Genomic DNA, 20,229 nt, shown 5'->3' with positions numbered 1-20,229 from the left:
ACATAATGCCCCTGAACTCCAGAATACTGTATAAAGGGACCTGCTTGACATCTGTGTGTGGATATGTCAGGGATCTGAAACTCATCCCAAATGGAACACTTGCTCACCCATCCATGAACCTGTTCCTCTTCAGACTTCTCCATCTCAGTGAACAGTGCCTTTGTGCATCCAGCTGCTCAAGCCAGAAACTTTAGTCATTCCCAAATCCTGTCATCATTCATTTCTTAATCCAGTTCATTTCTGAGCTATTTAAACCTTCAAATATATCTTCAGTCTATTTGTTGCCAGAGGAAATAGAATTCTTCCACAGTATCACAGGAAATGCATTTCAAGGATACAGGCATAGGAGGACTTGAGATGAAGAGGCAAGGTTTATTGGAAGGGTGCACAGAGCATAGGTGCCCCTAAAGAGGCTACTGCACTGCCTCATCCACAACCAGGTGACTCAGCTCCATCTTGCTGCAAAAAAAATTCAGCCTCTGAAGCTGCAGGCCCAAACTTGTTCTCACCAAGCCCAGGAGGAGGGCTAGGGCCCACAGATATTGTGCTATTACCCCAGCATCGGCATCTGAAACTTCAGCAGTCTATCTTAGTCTGTTCCCCTCCTGCCCACGTTCGGCACTGTGCTTCCCACTGCATGGCTGCCACACTCAGTCCCACATAGCTGCTACAAAGAGAGAACGTACCTGGTGCCTTTGATTATATTTCCTTAGGCTTGGGAAGGGGTAAGCTTTCTTTCAAACTAAACAATCTTCTTCCCTATTCTTTGTGGGCTCCTGGTGGGCCTTCCAATCCAATCCCTTTTCTAGATCTCCAGCTCCTGCCCTTATCTGATCCTTTCCCCAAATTACCCAGGCTAGACTCCTGTCTTCATGGTTGCTGTTTTGACTTCTACTACAAGTCTGTCAAAATTCTGCTTTGTCATCTGGCTTCTACTGTGCATGCCTTAGTAAAAGGACCTCTTCCTGTGCCATCTTGGCTTCTACTGCATGTGCACTCAACAAAGGATTTCCCCTTTACTCTTTATACCCCTCCTCCCCAATCCACGCAAATGGGCTGGTTATTCCCTGTGGACATTGGAAAGCCAGTTTTTTCCTTCTTCCTTAGGAATTAACATCCCTTTGGTGTAGGATGCAGCTCTCCCCTGGATAGTCTGTGAAGCTGTAGTTTTCTAGTTAATCCCGCGTAATTAGATGACTGGTTCCCTTCCCTTTCATTGGTATCTAACTAGCTACCTAGTGTAACATTAACCCCATCCCTGTTACCATCACCCTAATCCAAATCATCATTTTTTAAAACCTGGATTACTATAATAGTTCTCCAATTAATCTATCCACTTCTATATTTTTATTTCCCTTCCAATTTGTTGGATTTATCATCTTCCTGTTCCAAAGCTTTGGTGAATTCCCTTTGCACATTGAATAAATTCAAAATATTTAATGTGATTTATAAAGCCCTAATGATATGTCCCATGCCTAGCTTTTCAGCTTTATCCATCAATATTCTCTCCTTTACACACTCCATTAGATTAATATGGGAACTCAGTTTGCCCAGTGTGAGAATTCAGCATCAGAAATGTGGTATGCTTGAAAAGACTTACCCAGATCTTAAGCATTAATGAAGCCATTAATAGCTGTTTAAGAGTAGAATAACATAGGACCAAGAATATTGAGATTTGGCATATTCTCTGGAAGATGTGTTTTGAAAAAAATTTGTTGTAATCCTGGGATGAATCTACAAATAAAAACAGAATAAAGGTAAACTTGTCCTAACTAAGATTACTCTGTGTCCCAGCAGGAAGATAAAAAAACCAAATAAGTAGAGTTTTGGAAGATGGCGGCAACATAGGTGGGAGCAGAATCCACTTCCCCTCAGCGCCAGGGAAATACCTAGCTGATCTGAGGAGCAGAGCGAACAGCCAACAGTACTCCAGCATATACGAAGATTAGAGACCAAAGATAGAGGACATTGAAAGATCTGACGGTAAGAAGAGTGCTCAAGGACAATAAGGTCCCCGGGAACCGGGACCGCGCGGTACAAGGGCTGCAGAGGCGCCAGCCCTGGCGCAGGGGCTGCTGCAGGAGTCCTGGGAGAGGGCCAGGCTGCGCTGTGAGCAGCCAGGTGCTCGATTGGACCAGGGGGGCTTGAAAAGGAGGAATTTCTCAAAAAGAAAAAGAAAATAGAGACACTCAAGGGCTAGTTAGAGAACTCTCGGTGGTGGCCGAGGCCCCTGGCCCCCCTCCCCCCTCCGCCCCTGGACTGCGAACGGGGAACGCGGGATAAGCAGCACCGGCGCTCACCTGAGGTCCGGTTGCGCACGGTAGCGCGTGCGCAGATTAGCGAACGGGGCCCAGACATGAAACCCCGGAGGGGCGCCCACACCTGAAACCTCCGAGATCTTTTGGAGCAGAGACTAGCTGCTCCACCCACAGACCCAAAACCTCGGAACCGAGGACCGCGTGATTCGGTCCCAGGGCGGCCCTGCCCACCCGAGAGTCTCAAGCCCCGGGCGGCTGGATCGGGCCCCCAAGCGTAGAGCCTCTGGCTCGGCGGCGGGCTGCGTGCTCACCAAGCGTAGGGCCGGCTGGATGCGCACTTCCCAAGCACAAAGGGGCTGGCGAGAGTCGTAACACCAAGGCGGCTGAACCAGCAGCTTGCAGCGCGCCAGCCTCCCTAGCCTGGGCAGCTCGATTGGTCGGCCGGCTGCGCGCTCAGAGCCCAAATAACGTCACAAACCCGAAGCTGCTGGATTCCCCTGCTGCGTGCGCACGCGTCCGGAGCCAAAGCGGCTGGAGCGGCCACTCGAGAGTCCCAAGAACAAAGCTGCTGGATTGGCTGATCAACGGCCTGATTGCCTGCCAGGGACCACACCTACAAAACAGTGAAGAGTGTGACCCAGGAAGGAAGAAAAGTGAAACCAATCCTTCCAACCACCCCCTCCCGTTGCACAGACAGGACAACAGCAGAAATAACCTGAACGGTTTAAAGCCAACAGAAGATTTTTTTTTTTTCCCTTCTTTTTTTTTTTTTTTTTCCTTTTCCTTTCCCCCTGAACTCCTTCTTCCTCTCTCTCTCTTTTTTTTCTTTCATTCCTTCTTCCTCCCATCCTTTACCATTTTTATGTCTTCTTCCTGCCTTCTTTTATCTATTTCTATGTTTTAATTTTTGTTAAAATTCCTTCTTATCTTGCCTCCGATCTTTCTTTAATCCTTCTTCCCTCCTTCCTTCCTTTCCTCCTTTCCTATTTCCTTTTTCCCTCCTTCCCATCTTTGGTTTTTTTTTGTTTGTTTGTTTGTTTGTTTGTTTGTTTGTTTGTTTTTTCCTTTTCTTTCTCCCCCCCTTTCTATTTTTCCCACAGGTGCGACAACAAAACCTGGAGTGCTGAAAAGACTAGAGTTAGACCGTGTTAAACACATAAACGTCAGCTCAAGACCAGTGAGCACAGGAGAGTAAGGAGACAGCACCACCGAATCCCATTGGCATTCTACCATAGAAGTTCATGTCATAAACCCAGGGATTCAGAACAAAGCAATTTAAGAAGCAGAGGCCAACAAGAAGAGCCTCACAAACAATGGGAAAACAAAGAAACAATTCCCAAATGAAAGGAAAGGAGGAAGTCTCAGAAAGAATACTAACCGAAAAAGAGGCAAGTCAACTATCAGATACTGAGTTCAAAGCAATGGTCATCAGGAAGCTCACTGAGCTCTCTGAGCTCAAAGAGAACTACCAGAAACTACAAGGAAACTACAATGAACTCACTGCAAACTATATCAACATGAAAAAGGAAATAGAAAATATCAACAAGAGCCAAGAGGAAATGAAGAATACAATTTCTGAATTGAAGAACACAGTAGAAGGAATTAAAAGCAGACTTGATGAAGCAGAGGATCGGATCAGCGAGCTGGAGGATAAAGTAGAAAAAAACACCCAGAAGGAGCAAGAAAAGGAAAAGAGGCTCAGAAAGAATGAAGAGGCAATAAGGGAAATGCAGGACAACATGAAACGTAACAATATCCGTATAATAGGAATACCAGAAGGAGAAGAAGAAGAGCAAGGGATAGAAAACCTGTTTGAAAAAGTAATGATGGAAAATTTCCCTAATCTGAGGAGAGAAAAAGTCACCCAAATCCAGGAATCACAGAGAGTCCCAAACAAGAGGAACCCAAAGAGACCCACTGCAAGACACATCATAATTAAAATGGCAAATTTCCAAGACAAAGAGAGGATCTTAAAGGCAGCAAGGGAGAAAAAGGAAGTAACATACAAGGGAGCCCCAATAAGGTTAGCAACTGACTTCTCAATGGAAACGCTCCAAGCCAGAAGAGAATGGCAAAAAATATTCCAAGTAATGAGAACCAGAGGCCTCCAACCAAGACTACTTTACCCAGCAAGGCTCTCAATCAAGATAGAAGACCAAATAAAGAGCTTCCCAGACAAAAGAAGTCTAAAAGAATACAGCTCCACCAAACCAGCTCTGCAAGAGATGCTAAAGGGACTGCTTTAAGGAAAGGAAGGAAAAGAGAAAGACAGAGGAACACAGGTAGGAAATAATGGCAATGAATAACTACCTATCGATAATAACCTTAAATGTAAATGGATTAAATGCTCCAATCAAAAGACATAGAACAGCTGAATGGATAAGAAAACATGACCCACACATATGCTGCCTACAAGAAACCCATCTCAGGACAAAAGACTTACACAGACTGAAAGTGAAGGGCTGGAAACAAATTTTCCAAGCAAACGGACAGGAAAAAAAAGCAGGGGTAGCAATACTCATATCAGACAAAATAGACTTCCAAAGAAGGGCCATAAAGAGAGACCCAGAAGGTCACTTCATAATACTCAAAGGAAGAATCCACCAAGAAGACATAAACATTATAAATATATATGCACCCAACATAGGAGCACCCAAATACATAAAGAAAATCTTGGAGGATTTCAAGAAAGATATTGACAGCAACACAATTATAGTAGGGGATTTTAACACCCCACTATCAAAAATGGACAGGTCTTCCAAACAAAAGATCAACAAAGATATTGTGTCACTTAACAATACCCTAGAGGAAATGGACTTAACTGATATATACAGAGCTTTTCATCCCAAAGAAGCAAAATACACATTCTTTTCAAGTGTCCATGGATCTTTTTCAAAGATAGACCACATGATAGGACACAAAGCAACCCTCAACAAATTCAAGAAAATTGAAATCATATCAAGCATCTTCTCTGACCACAAGGGTCTGAAACTAGAAACCAACCCCAAGGGTAAAAACCCAAAACACTCAAAATCATGGAGACTGAATAGCATGCTATTAAACAATGAATGGGTCAAGAACGAGATTAGGGAAGAAATCAAAAACTTCCTGGAAACAAATGAAAACGAACTCACAACAACCCAAAACCTATGGGACACAGCTAAGGCAGTCCTGAGAGGGAAGTTCATAGCAATACAGGCCTACCTTAAGAAGTTAGAAACAGTTCACACAAACAACCTAACCCTACGCCTACAAGAACTGGAGGAACAACAACAAAGACAGCCCAGAGCAAGCAGAAGGAAGGAAATAACCAAGATCAGAGCAGAACTAAATGACATAGAGACTAAAAGCACAATTGTAAGGATCAATGAATCCAGAAGCTGGTTCTTTGAAAAGATAAACAAAATCGACAAGCCTTTAAGTAGGCTTATCAAGAAGAAAAGAGAGAGGATCCAAATAAACAGAATTAGAAATGAAAGTGGAGAGATTACAACTGATACCACAGAAATACAAAGGATCGTAAGAAATTACTATGAAGACCTATATGCTAAGAAATTTGAAAACCTAGATGAAATGGACACATTTCTAGAAAAATATAATCTTCCAAAACTGACTGAAGAAGAAGCAGAAAACCTGAACAGACCAATATCAGCAAAGGAAATTGAAGCAGTCATCAAGAAACTCCCATCACACAAAAGCCCTGGACCAGATGGTTTCACAGGAGATTTCTACAAAGCATTTAAGGAAGAACTAACCCCTATCCTTCACAGACTATTCGAAAAAATCCAAACTGATGGAAGACTCCCAAACTCTTTTTATGAAGCCAACATCATCCTAATCCCAAAACCAGATAAAGACACAACGAAGAAAGAAAACTTCAGGCCAATATCGCTGATGAACATAGACGCTAAAATTCTCAACAAAATATTAGCAAACCGCATCCAGCAATATATTAAAAAGATCATCCACCATGACCAAGTGGGATTCATCCCAGGGATGCAAGGATGGTACAATATTCGCAAATCAATAAACATAATACATCACATCAACAACAGCAAAGACAAAAATCACATGATCATATCAATAGATGCGGAAAAAGCATTCGATAAGATACAGCACCCATTTCTGATAAAAACACTCAGCCAAGTGGGAATAAAGGGAGCAGTCCTCAACATAATTAAGGCCATATATGAGAGACCTACAGCCAGCATCACATTCAATGGACAAAAACTTAGAGCTTTCCCACTAAGATCAGGAACAAGACAAGGATGCCCTCTCTCACCACTCCTATTCAACATAGTATTGGAAGTCCTAGCCACAGCAATCAGACAAGAAAAAGCAATAAAAGGCATCCAAATTGGAAAGGAGGAAATGAAACTGTCACTGTTTGCAGACGACATGATAGTGTACATGGAAAACCCTATAGACTCCACTCAAAAACTACTCGACCTAATAAATGAATTTGGCAAAATAGCTGGATACAGAGTCAATACCCAGAAATCAAAGGCATTCCTGTACACCAACAACGAAACTGCAGAAACACAAATCAGGAAAAAAATCCCATTCGATATAGCAACAAGAAAAATAAAGTACCTAGGAATAAACCTAACCAAGGAGGTAAAAGACCTGTACTCAGAAAACTACACAACACTGAAGAAAGAAATTAAGGAAGATACAAACAAATGGAAGCATGTACCATGTTCATGGATTGGAAGAATTAACATCATCAAAATGGCCATACTACCCAAAGCAATTTATAGATTCAATGCAATCCCTATTAGAGTACCCATGACATATTTCACAGATATAGAACAAACATTGCAGAAATTCATATGGAACCATAAACGACCTCGAATAGCTGCAGCAATTTTGAGAAAGAAGGACAAAGCAGGAGGTGTCACAATACCTGATATCAAACTGTATTACAAGGCAACGGTAATCAAAACAGCCTGGTACTGGCATAAAAACAGGCTCATAGACCAATGGAACAGAATAGAGAGCCCAGAAATAAACTCAAATCTATACGATCAATTAATATTTGACAAAGGAGGCAGGAGCATAAAATGGAGCAAAAACAGTCTCTTCAACAGATGGTGTTGGGAGATCTGGACAGCTACGTGCAAAAAAATGAAACTCGATCACCAACTTACGCCATACACGAAAATAAACTCAAGATGGATAAAAGACTTAAATATAAGCCGTAACACCATAAAAGTCCTTGAGGAAAACATTGGCAGGAAAATCTCAGACATTCCACGCAGCAACATCCTCACAGACACATCCCCTAAAGCAAGGGACATAAAGGAAAGAATAAACAAATGGGACCTCATCAAAATAAAAAGCTTCTGCATGGCTAAAGAAAACAGCACCAAATTACAAAGAGAACCAACAATATGGGAAAGCATATTTGCCAATGATACCTCAGACAAGGGCCTGATCTCCAAAATATATAAAGAACTCACACGACTCCACTCCAGGAAGACAAACAACCCAATTAAAAAATGGGCAAAGGACTTGAACAGACACTTCTCCAAGGAAGACATACAGAAGGCCCAGAGACATATGAAAAGATGCTCAGCATCACTAGCCATCAGAGAGATGCAAATTAAAACCACAATGAGGTATCATCTCACACCAGTCAGAATGGCCAACATAAACAAATCCACAAACAAATGTTGGAGAGGATGCGGAGAAAAGGGAACCCTCGTGCACTGTTGGTGGGAATGCAGACTGGTGAGGCCACTGTGGAAAACAATATGGAATTTCCTCAGAAAACTAAAAATGGAACTGCCCTTTGACCCAGTAATTCCACTGCTGGGATTATACCCTAAGAACACTGAAACACCAATCCAAAAGAATCTGTGCACCCCAATGTTCATAGCAGCACAATTTACAATAGCCAAATACTGGAAGCAACCGAAGTGCCCATCAGCAAACGAGTGGATCCAAAAACTATGGTATATTTACACAATGGAATTCTACGCAGCAGAGAGAAAGAAGGAGCTTATACCCTTTGCAACAGCATGGATGAAACTGGAGAGCATTATGCTAAGTGAAATAAGCCAGGAAGTGAGGGACAAATACCATATGATCTCACCTTTAACTGGAACATAAGCAATAGAAGGAAAAAGCAAACAAAATATAACCAGAGACATTGAAGTTAAGAACAATGTAACAATAGCAAGGGCGGGGGTGGGGGGGTGGGGGCGGGGACAGTGGGTAGAGGGGATTACAGGAACTACTACAAAGGACACATGAACAAATCCAAGGGGGAGGGTGGAGAGGGGGGAGGGAAGTGGGTTCACCTGGGGTGTGGTGAAGGGATGGGGGAAAAGGCATACAACTGTAATTAAATAACAATAAATAAATTAAAAAAAAAAAAAAAAAACCAAATAAGTAGAATTCATGCCCTCAGGGCATACATACTCTTGTGTAGCGAATTATAGGTAGATAATTGGGTTGGCCAAAAAGTCCATTATCTTTTTTCTGTAAAATAAAAGACACATTTTTCATTTTTACCAATAACTTTATTGATTTGGATATCTTGAGTATGTCGGCTATCTCCCACTAACAGCTTCTAGTGGGTAGAGGCCAGGGGTGCTGCTAAACATTTTCCAATGCATAAGACAGCTCCACAGCAAAGAATCATTTGGCCAAAATGTCAACAGTGTCAGGAAACTTTGCACACCACTTTTGACATGTTCCATTAGTTACAGCACCTTCTCTATACACTGCACAAAACTTTTTTTGCATTTCAGTTGCGTTTTTCCTTTCTTGAAATAATACAATAACCCAATACATCATGCATACATACAATGCGTGGCAGAATATAATAAATGTTTTTACCACAATTACTAGAGTCATCCATAAAGGCTTAAAAAGATAATGGAGACAGCTGGAGTTTGAAGGAAGGATAGTAAAAACATTGATGGAAAAGAAGCAAGAGGATATATCAAGTGTGTGAAAAAACAGACTGATAGGAATGAATGTTCCAGGTAGAGGAAAAATGAGGAAGCTACAGGAGAGAAGCATCATGCTATAAAGAGAGTAGAACAGAATAGAAGTTTCAAAGGAAGGAGAGCTGTGCTCCAGCACATCTCTACTTCTAACCAGCTGTATGCCTTTACACAAGAATTCAGCTTCTTTGGTTTGTTTCTTCGTATTTAATAATAATAATAATAAAAGAAACAGCTAACATTCACTGAGTTCTTAAAATATTTTAGGTACATTGCTAAGCATTATTTCATTTAATTAGTGCAAAGAGATTGCTACTTTTATTATTTCCATATCACGGGTAAAGAATATGAAACTTTGAGAAGTTAAATAACTTGGCCAAGCTCATACAACCAGGGACATAGCAGAGGTAGGTTTTGAACCCATGCATTCCAATTTTAGAGCCCCAACTCATTACTACCATGTTCTTATACTGTCTCCTGAAAATTGTGGAGGTAGGAATTGACAGTGTTGCCTCAAAGATTCTATCATTTCAAATAATTCCATCATTTTAATTTTGACAGAGGAGTACAAGAGATGATTGATTAGGCAGGTAGGATGAGCAGGGCCCTACAATGTAATTCTGATGCTATCTTGAGTTAAATCAATTTCAAAATTAAGGGCACAGTCTGCCCTCACTTCAGACATCAGCCACAAGCTCCAGGATTTCCAGGACACCTGCACTTCTGACCACTAGCTACAAATTTTGGGGGTTCCACTCTTCCCTCAATTTTGATAATTTGCCAGAACAACTCACAAAACTCAGAAAGGTGTTATATTTACCATAACAATTTTATTTTAGCAAAAAAAAAAAATTGGACACAAATCAGGATATTCCGAAAAACAAGACCATAGGGAAAAGTCTGGGAAAGTCTGAAATGCACAGCCTTCATAATCTCTGCTCATTGAAGTCAGCTCATTGACTTGCAACAGTTCCCAGAGTACAGTAGTCCCCTCTTATCCATGGTTTAGTTTTCTGCAGTTTCAGTTACCCAGGGTTAACTGCTGTTCGAAAATATTAAATGGAAAATTCTAGAAATAAACAACACCTAAGTTTTAAATTGTGCAATATCTGAATAGTGTGATGAAATCTCTTGATGTCTCCCTCCATCCTGCCCAGGACATGAATCATCCCTTCACGCCCAGCTGTAAACCCTTCATGCCCCTTAGGCACTTGGTAGCTCTCTGAATTATCAGATTTGATGTCAAAGATTTTGAGGGAGAGAGACCAGATTCACATAACTGTTATTACAGCATATTATTAGGATTGGCTTATTTTATTATTAGTTATTGTTTTTAATCTCTTACTATGCCAAATGTATAAGTTAAATTTTATCACAGGTATGTATGTATAGGAAAAACATAGCATATATAGGCTTCAGCCTATCCTCACTTTCAGGTATCCACTGGGGGTCTTGGTACATTTCCCCCTCTACCCAACTCTAACCCCAATCCCCAAGGTTAAACAGGAATGTTCACCTAAACTTTGGTGTGCAAAATTTATTGAGGTTTCATTACATAGGCCCAATTGATTGAATCCTTGGTCAGGAAATGAACTCAATCTCCAGTTTATTCCTCTCCTGGAGGTCATGCTGGTATTGTGGCCCAATCCTCTAGTCACATGGTGGGTCTCTCTAGTGTGGCCATCTTCATTCTGAGTCATCTCCTTATCATAAACCATCGAGGGTCCCATCATGAGTCATCTTACTAGCATAAACTATCAAGTGTGGTTTGCAGTTTATTATGCTATACCAGGAATACCGAAGACTCCTATCACTTAGGAAATTTCCAAGGATTTGGAGGATGCCTCCCAGAAACTGGGGCGAAGGTCAGCCAAACCTCGTATCACATTTTTATATTAATATAATAAAAGCTTATTAATATGTTACAAAAATGACATCATATAGTAAATATTTATATATAAATATAGAAAATTTATATAAATAAATATGTTAAATATTTTGTATTTATATCTCCTATTTGTATTTTAACCTCTCTGAAATAAAATCATACTTTTAAAATTTTTAATAGGTTATAAATGTTACACTGCATTCCAAAGTACTATGGTTTTTGGAAAGCATTTCATTTATAGCTAGTAGAGCTGGCTAGTGACTCTTATTTTCAAAACTAAAATGAGATAAATATGGTAAAGGTGCAATGTCAACTGACAACATCAAGAAATATAATGGAAGAGTTCCTTCCTAATAGAATTGTTTGTTTAAATTGAAAAATTTTCTGGAAACCAAATATTAAATCCAGTCTTTTGTATAATATTTTCATAAAATACTTTATACAGTTAGCCAAATACCTTCACATTGTGAAAAGTTGACACAAGTGGAGCCATTTAAAAATAGAACTAAAATAGCCATTTTAGAGGAATTGCCTTGTACAGTTTACTCCTTGAATCCTAGGAATGTATATAAACTGGGCTGAATAACTTTTGGAGTGGACCAAATTAACATTGTCTTACAAATAAGCTAACAGGAAAGCAGACATCCTACCAGAAGAACTGATAATTATGGATGCGCTATAGAATCAGTAACCAGCCATGTAGAGCTAAAGAGTAACTTAGCCTGTTAACACCAATAGAAATTCCTTTTTTCTGTGATGTAATTATCTCCCTTATCCCATAAAAACCCCTTGCCTGCACCCTGAAGCAGGAATGCTATTTAGGTTTATGCCTGAATCTGTGCTTCCTGGATTGCAATCCTTTGATCTCAAATGAAAGCTTGTTGCCTCTCACTTTGGCTTTTATTTTTAGGTTAACAAAACATATTTTATTATGAGACATAAAAAATTATAAAGTAAAATGGGTTATCTCTCATTTTACAAACCAGGTGAGAACAGAGCTCAGAGTAGTTAATGATTTGCTCCTGGGACTTAGTAGATCCAGGAGTGAACTCTGTTTTCATACCCTAAGATTGCTTTTATTTAATGTGTCTTGGACTAATCTTCTTTAGGCTGATCATGCTTGGGGTCTTCCTGTACCTGGATGTCTATATCTTCTTTATTTTGGTTAGGGGCTTCCCTGCATCCCCATGCATCTGCCAAAAAATATTGTTGAGTATCTGTCATATTCTCACATTCTGCGGGCTGCTAGGGATAAAATGGTAAACAAGAATGGCATGATGCCTGCTCACACAGAGAAGAAAACAGACAATTACAATGCCATCTAGTAAGAGTGAAGGAAGAAGAGTGCAATGGCAGTACATGAGAGGGGTATCCAACTTAGACTACAGAGGTGGTAGAGATGGAATACTTTGCTTTTTCTGATAACATTCCTTAAAGAAGGGAAGTCACACCCACACATATTTAAATCAGTTACTGATCTGTTTGTCAAAGTTGAGTTTTACTATTTGTGTTTTGATAAGATTTAGGTTATTGTCTCCTGAAGTAGAGGATGTGATTTGAATACCAAATTATAGAATCTGCAGAACCACAGACAAACTAATTAGAAAACTTTAAGGTCTTAAGGGCTGGGCCTATCACTCATTATCCTTGGTAAATACTGAGAGCTTCCTGAAGGCCGAACTTGTTCCTTCCCAGATCTGTACCTAGTACCACATAGGAAATGGGAGGCCGTAGCAAATGTGCTTAAGGATGGGGGCAGATTAAGGATGTGTCTTGGTCTTTTATAATTATCTGTACATTTATATATCAAACAATTGGAAAAACAGCTTCATTTATAATAGAAAACTAAAACCAAGGGTAACATTTTCAGAAACTTTGCAGTAAGAATACTGTACATACATTTTGTCTTAACGGTTTTTTACTTTTTAAATTCTTTATTTAAAAACATTTTAGGCTCACATAAAAGTTGCAACGGTTTTTTACTTTTTAAATTCTTTATTTAAAAACATTTTAGGCTCACATAAAAGTTGCAAAGAGAGCTCATAAAGTCCCTCTCTATCATTCACCCACATAACAAGAGAAAGATAATTTGCTAGGAAAATGGGAAAGACCTAAACAAACATTTCATGCAAAGTGAAATCCAAATGGCCAATAAATCTATAAAAAGAGGCTCAACTTCATTAGCAATCAAAGAAATACAAATTACAATGATGAGATAGAGACACATCCAAATGGCAAAGCTCAAGTCCGACAATACAAAGTACAGTGAAGCTAATAAGCGATGGGAACTGTAATCTGCTTCTATGTGGAGCAGAGGGCAAGTTGGAATAATTATTTTAAAGCAAAAGTTCAGCAAAATTTAACAAAGCTAAAGTTAAACCTATCCCGTGATCCCACAATTCGTGTGCTAGACATCTCACAAAAGTACATGTTATTTACACCAGGACACATGTACAAGAATCACATGTACAAGGAAGTTCATAGCTGAATTGTTTGTAGGGAGGCCAAATACTCATTAAATGTAGAATGGATAAAAATTTGTGTCTATTCATTCCATAGAATAATCTATAATTAATAATCCATAAAACTGAATGACCACTGAAACAACATGGATGAATCTTCAAGATGTAATGTTTAATAAGAGAAGTCAAACACAGCAAAATACTTGCTGAATATCATAGTATTTTGAACATTATATAATCAAAATCAGCAAAATTAAACTCTGTTGTTTAGGGAGTGAAACTATGAAGAAAAACAAGGAAGTGAGTGCTATCCCAGTCAGGGTCATGTCCCTGCCGGGGGTAAGTCAGGGTGTGATCAGGAAGGGATGTGTGTGTGAGTGTGTGTGCCTGTGCACCTGTGTGTCTCTTCCAGTGTGCTTCTTATGTTCTTGAACTGGGAGGGGAGGGGTCACATCTCTATTCTTTTTATGACAGTTCACTAAGCTCTAAATTTACACTTTGTGCATTTTGTTACATTTCACAGTGCAGATAAGGTTCTATAGTAGCAGAACAGGTAATAAAGAAAAATATTAGCAATACACTAAATATTTTTAAAATCTTATAAAATTATACTCTATATGATATGATTTTTGCATGAAAATTATATGCTAATGTAAACTAACATTTCCATTCATCATATGTATATAGTTTGTTACATATTTACATACATTTGCCATATACATGTAAAGTTGTGCATTTTGGTTTATGTTTTGCATGTATTTTATAGAAAAATACAAATTAATGCCTAGAAAAGTAAAGAAAATACACCAAAATATTTATTATAATTATTTTTATGTGATGGTATCATTATTGCTTTTCTACATGAGGAAATCCATAGAGGAAGGGGCTAGTGTTGGTGGATTCAAAGATTGCTAAAAGTACTTCTCACTTCCCAGTAGTTAACCCTCCATTCTAAAGGGTAAACTGATATCAGTACTTAAGAGTGAGTTTGATTTTTCTCTGTAAGACAGTAGAAGAATAGGAGGAAGGACTGCCTGGTGGAGGAGCCTCAAGTTCCAGTTACTGTTTAATACTCAAATAGAAAAACCATTCCATAGTGGAGTGGGTTGGGCAGTGGTGTTCAGAGTATTCACACTGCAGCTTCCTGCTGAGATTGATGTTACTTGTTAGAGCCTTGTACAATGTATTGAACAGTAACACTTATGGATTATGATCAAAGTCAACTATTTTTGTCTCCCAACATCTCTTTAAACTTTACTCAGTGGGATTACTCCTTCCTTTTCTCTGGACAAAAACCCAGGCTGCTCTCCTGGCTTTCCAGTTCACTTTTAAGAAATGAACATTTAGGGGGGAAAAGGTTCTAATTCACTAATTAGAATACCCAAACTTTGAACCTGACCTGTCATGGAAAATAAAGACTTGGTCCTTCTGCTCTCTTCTCTTTCTCTGCCACAGTTCTTCCCATTGAAAAGCTGTTGTCACCCACAGTCATGGTTGAGGATGAAGGAGAGGTAAGGACCATTCCTCAGCACATTGTGTCCTCTGGGCTTAAAAGATAATAAAAAGTGAATCTCTCATATTGGTGCTTTTATATGCTTTTCAGAGGTTCTGTGCATTGACGTCCTGCATCCCCTTTGTCCTGGAGAGATGCATCTCTATTACTCTAGGTAAACTCTTGCAACTCTGTCCTCAGCCCCTAGATATCTGGTGATATATTCCAGGCACTTTTGTGCTACTCTCTAATGTAAGGTAGCCTTCATTGACAGGGCTCAAAAATATCGTAAGCTAGCTGTCTCTGTTTCCCACATTTGAACCTCAGAAATAGCTAACATCTTGCTTTAAGACAGTTTTGGAGAATGCAGGCCCATCTTTATGCAACCATGTTCTCAGTCCCTTTTGTCAAAAGCATTTGCTCAGTCCATCTCTTAACCTCTGAATTTCCCAGGCAGGAATGAGACCCCAGTTCACACTCCATTTTAGCTTTCTCAGCCACCAGTTGGTTTCCTGCCTTCTTTGTTTCACTCCTGCAGGGAACACATTTAAAAACTCATTAAGTGAGGATGGTGGGATGTTAGAGGGGGTGATTTTCATAGCCTGGCAACAGCTCTCCTAAAAACATCTCTTCACTAATTGATCTTTATATCTTTAATCTGACTGAGAGGTCCAAGGGTCCCAGGGCCTGAATTCTTTGTAAATCTAAACATGGTGTAGATGGAGAAGGAGGGCTTTTTTGATAATAATCATTATTATGAGTATTCCTTTGTACTTCAGGTAGAACTAACTACCATGGAATGCCTTCGACTTCCTCAATCTTGTACCATCCTTCAGAGTGCAGAACAATAATACATGTACCTTTCCCTGAAAGTTTTCATTGTTTGTGGAGAAATTTTGTAAGCCTTTGATCTGGGCAATAAAACCATCAAGGTTTTGTTGGGTCATATTCTAGAAATTAAACACTTGTTTTATATCTAAAATGCTAGGACAGAAATGGCAATTTATAAAGTTTGGTTAATCATTCCCTTACACAATCCTAAGAAGAACAAATAAAATTTTTATGCCAAAAGTAGGAGTTGTAAAGTTGTCATCAGACCGCAGTTTCTGCAGATCATGGACTTAAATTGGATCACAGAGTTTTCAGAGTTCTCCAATTTAACTCCTTTGTTTTGCAGATGAGGAAATTACCCTGATGTTTAGCATATTGTTGATGCTTATTAATTATATGTTGAATGAATGAGTTAAACGACCTATCCAAGATTTCACCAAGGCAGAGTCAGCATCAAAACTTGTCAGCACACTGAGCCTGGTACTCATTTCTTTGCAGAGGCACATCAATTCAGGGACTGCATACTTGTTTGCACACTGAGCTTGGAGATCCCTAAGGATATGGGGCATCCAGTGTCAATGAAGAAGCCCCAGTCAGAGAAAGTTACTCAAAGTAGGGAGTAGATCTATTTATTTCTGGTCTGTCAAAACCACTCACAAACCTTGGCCATATGGGTCAGTTGGTTGGAGCATCATTCCGTACACCAAAAGGGTTGCAGGTTTGATCCCTGGTGAGGGCACATATCTAGGTTGCAGGTTTGATCTCTGGTTGGGTGCATAAGGGAGGCAACCGATCTCTGTCTCACATCGATGCTTCTCTCTCTCTCTCAAATCAATAAACATATCCTTGGTGAAGATAAAAATAAAAACCATGCAGAACACCCCATGAAAAGTACATCATTTGCTTGAGAGGTTTAGTAAACTTTTTAAGATGGTCTAAGTTGTGAAGCATGAAAAGCAAGCACATGAATAGAAACTTTGGCTTATCTTGAACTTTCATTGAGGTTTTTTTTTTTTTTTTTTTTTTTAAATGAGGGAGTTGCATGACAGGCTCCCTGCAGAAAGTGAGGGCTAAAAGGTATCAGGAAACTGGGATCTGGGCTCTTGCATGGATGTGGGGCTGAACCATCGAGTTCTCTGTGCAGTTAGTGGAAAGAGGAGGCTGACCCTCAAGGGCAGGCTGAATACTGGGAGGGGGATCCCCACCCTAGATTCAACGTGTGCCAAGCCACTGGAAAGTCTCCTAGTACCCCATTGGGAGTCTGGCTGTCCCTGCCTGTCCAGAGGGCTGGGTGGCTCTGCTTCCAAATTTCTCCCTTCCTCTAGGTTGCTAGGAGCAATAGCTTCATCTTGGGGGAGCAGAGTGTATGGCAACCCTCTTCGGCTTGGGCTTTACTCCTCTTTCCAGGGATAAGGGGAACAGAATGGGCACATCATCTACTTCCCTGATGTTTTCTGTGCAATAGAGACTCACTCCTTCCTTCCACTGACACTTTTTTAGTGTCTAGTGAAATTCACTTTTGTTGTGAGCCAACACCTCACCCTCACAGGCCAGTGAGGGAATGCCTGAGTCCTTGGGGAACAGGAGCAAAAGAAGAAGATTGGGGTTCTATGCATCTGTCCCGAAGGGATCAGGAATGGGGGTGTAGTCTTGAGCTGTCATTGTTCTGCAAAGCATTATCATATTAGCCCCACCACCCACACCTATGGAGTAGGAGAACCCAAGTTTCTGAGCACCAAGCCGACCAATATTGGAGAAAGATGATCAGAGGGAGGACTGTTGTCCTGAATTAGAGGTTAAACTAATTACTCCAGAGAAAAGGGAAGTCACTGATTTGAGGGAAGCCACCAATTTCCATAATGTGGTTTAGGGAAGGGGATGGATGGACCAAAGGGGAACTGCTGACTTGGCACAATTCTCCTCACTCCCATCAAATTCTGGGCCATAGGAAATGGAGAGAATAGCGGGGAGTGCAAGGCTGATCTTGAATATTCATTGAGAAAAATTTATCGTAAACTAACATTCAAGTTCAGAATGACAATGGGGTTAGTAGAGGTGAGCAATGGGTATCAGGGGAGAAATTCGGATTTCATATACTCTCTAGCTAAATCTAGTCATGTTCCCTTGAAACTCATCCACTCTGTCCAGGTGAATGGTCAGGTGTTGTAGAATCCCATTAGGAGAATCTTAATATCCAGGTTTCCTTAAAAAATTACCTTTAGGGTTCTTTTCTTTTTTTTAATCCTCACCCAAGGACATGCTCACTGATTTTAGAGAGAGAGGAAAGGAGGGAGAGAGAGAGAGAGAGAAACATCAATGTGAGAGAGAAACATCCATCAGTTGCCTCCCATATGCACCCTGATTTGGGAATCAAACCTGCAGCCTAGGTATGTGCCCTGACAAGGATTTCAACCTGAAACCCTTTGGTGCATAGTATGATGTTGAACCAACTGAACCACCCAGCCATGGCCTTTTAGGTTTCCTTTTGAAAAATTAACATGGTTAAAAGAAATGACACTCGAGTAAAAACAAGCTTACCCAGATCTTGGTTTTTAACCTCAGTCTCCAATAAAAGCAAACAGGGGTCCGTGGAGAACTGTCTGATTTTATGACTACCCCAGAAATATACATGATGGTGTTGAAATATCTTGTCATACAGGGAAGTCAGAAAGTGTGAAAAAAACTACCCCCAAACCTAAAACCTTCACAATGATAGGGATATATCAAAGGGACATAGTAGCCTAGTTAAAGGGTTTCCAATGGCCAAAACTAGAAAAATGTAAGCAACAAAATAAAGTACTACTGAGTTATAACTCAAAGCAAAAATAAATATCCATGAGTCTGTACTGATATAAATGAGTGAATAAATTAATAAGTAGGGGGAGAATAGACAAATTCTTTTATGTATAAGTATTCCAAATAAATTATGCAGATATTTCACCATAAAAGAGGTGGAGCATAATTCCCTACTCCTTTTTTAATATCTAATCTTCATTTCTTTTCTTTCTTTCTTTATTTTTATTGTTGTTCACTCCTTAAGTGTAGCCTACACACAGTGACTTCCTTTCAATGAGTACAGGATGGAAAGGGGGAAATAAACAGTGACTCCACAGCAGAGAAACTTGGCAAACACTACTTCAGCCAAGTAATCAAAGCCATACCTTGTGTTGATAGTATGATATGAAATTAAGAAAATAGTACTTAACCTCAGTGATCTTTCCTCTAGAAATCCATAATCCTAGTTTATTCACAAGAAAAACATCAGACAAATTCCAGCAGAGGGACATCCTACAATAAGACGATAAAAAGTACTCCTCAAAACAGTCAAGGTTATAAAAAACAAGGAAAGTCTGAGGAACTATTATAGCCAAGAAGAGCCTGAGGAGATATGACAACCAAATGTAAAGTAGTATCCTGGATGAAATCCTGGAACATAAAAATAACATTACGTAAAAAAAACTAAGGAAATCTGATGCTATAGATTTTGATAATAATGGTTTGTCAATATTGATTTATTAACTATAACAGATATACCATACTAATGTAAGGTGTAAAAACCTGGGAAACAGTCTGGGTTATAAAAAACTCTGTGTACTATCTATCTTCTCATTTTTGGTGTGTAAATCTAAAGCTGTCCTAAAAGATAAAAATTATTAATTAGGAGGGACTTCAACTAAAAGGAGGATAACAACAAATTCAAAAACAAAAAACAACCAGAACTGACAGAAAATTGAACTGTATGGAAGTCCAACAACCAAGGAGTTAAAGAAGACACATTCATCTAGACTGGTAGGAGGAGTGGAGACAGGCAGCCGGGCAGAGACGACTCCCGGCAAGTCAGTGGTTGGAGGACCGTGTCAGGCAAGGCAAGTCTGGCAGACCCAGAGAAGTGGCAGATTGTAGACTGGGTGGTCCCACATTTGCATGCAGATAAACTGGGAGGAACAACTGGGAAGCGAGACAGACCACCCAACCCAGGGTTCCATCGAGGAAATAAAGCCTCAAACCTCTAATTGAAAACTCCTGTGGGGGTTGAGGTGGCAGTGGGAGAAACTCCCAGCCTCACAGGAGAGTTCATTGGAGAGACCATCAGGGTCCTAGAACATATACAAGCCCACCTACCCAGGAATCAGCACCAGAAGGGCCCAATTGGATTGTGGGTAGTGGAGGAAGTGACTGAAAACTGGCAGAGAGCAGAGCAAGTGGCATTGTTCCCTCTTGCCCCCCCCCACACACACATGCAGCATCACGTTGCAGCAATGGTGGGTTGCGCTGCCCTGGTGAAGACCTCAGGCTCTGCCCCTTACTACATTACAGGTGGGCAGTGACCAAAAAAAAAAAA

This window comes from Desmodus rotundus, chromosome 1 (genome assembly GCF_022682495.2).
Source record: "Desmodus rotundus isolate HL8 chromosome 1, HLdesRot8A.1, whole genome shotgun sequence".
NCBI classification, from domain to species: Eukaryota; Metazoa; Chordata; class Mammalia; order Chiroptera; family Phyllostomidae; genus Desmodus; species Desmodus rotundus.
Note: the sequence above shows the minus strand (reverse complement) of the source record.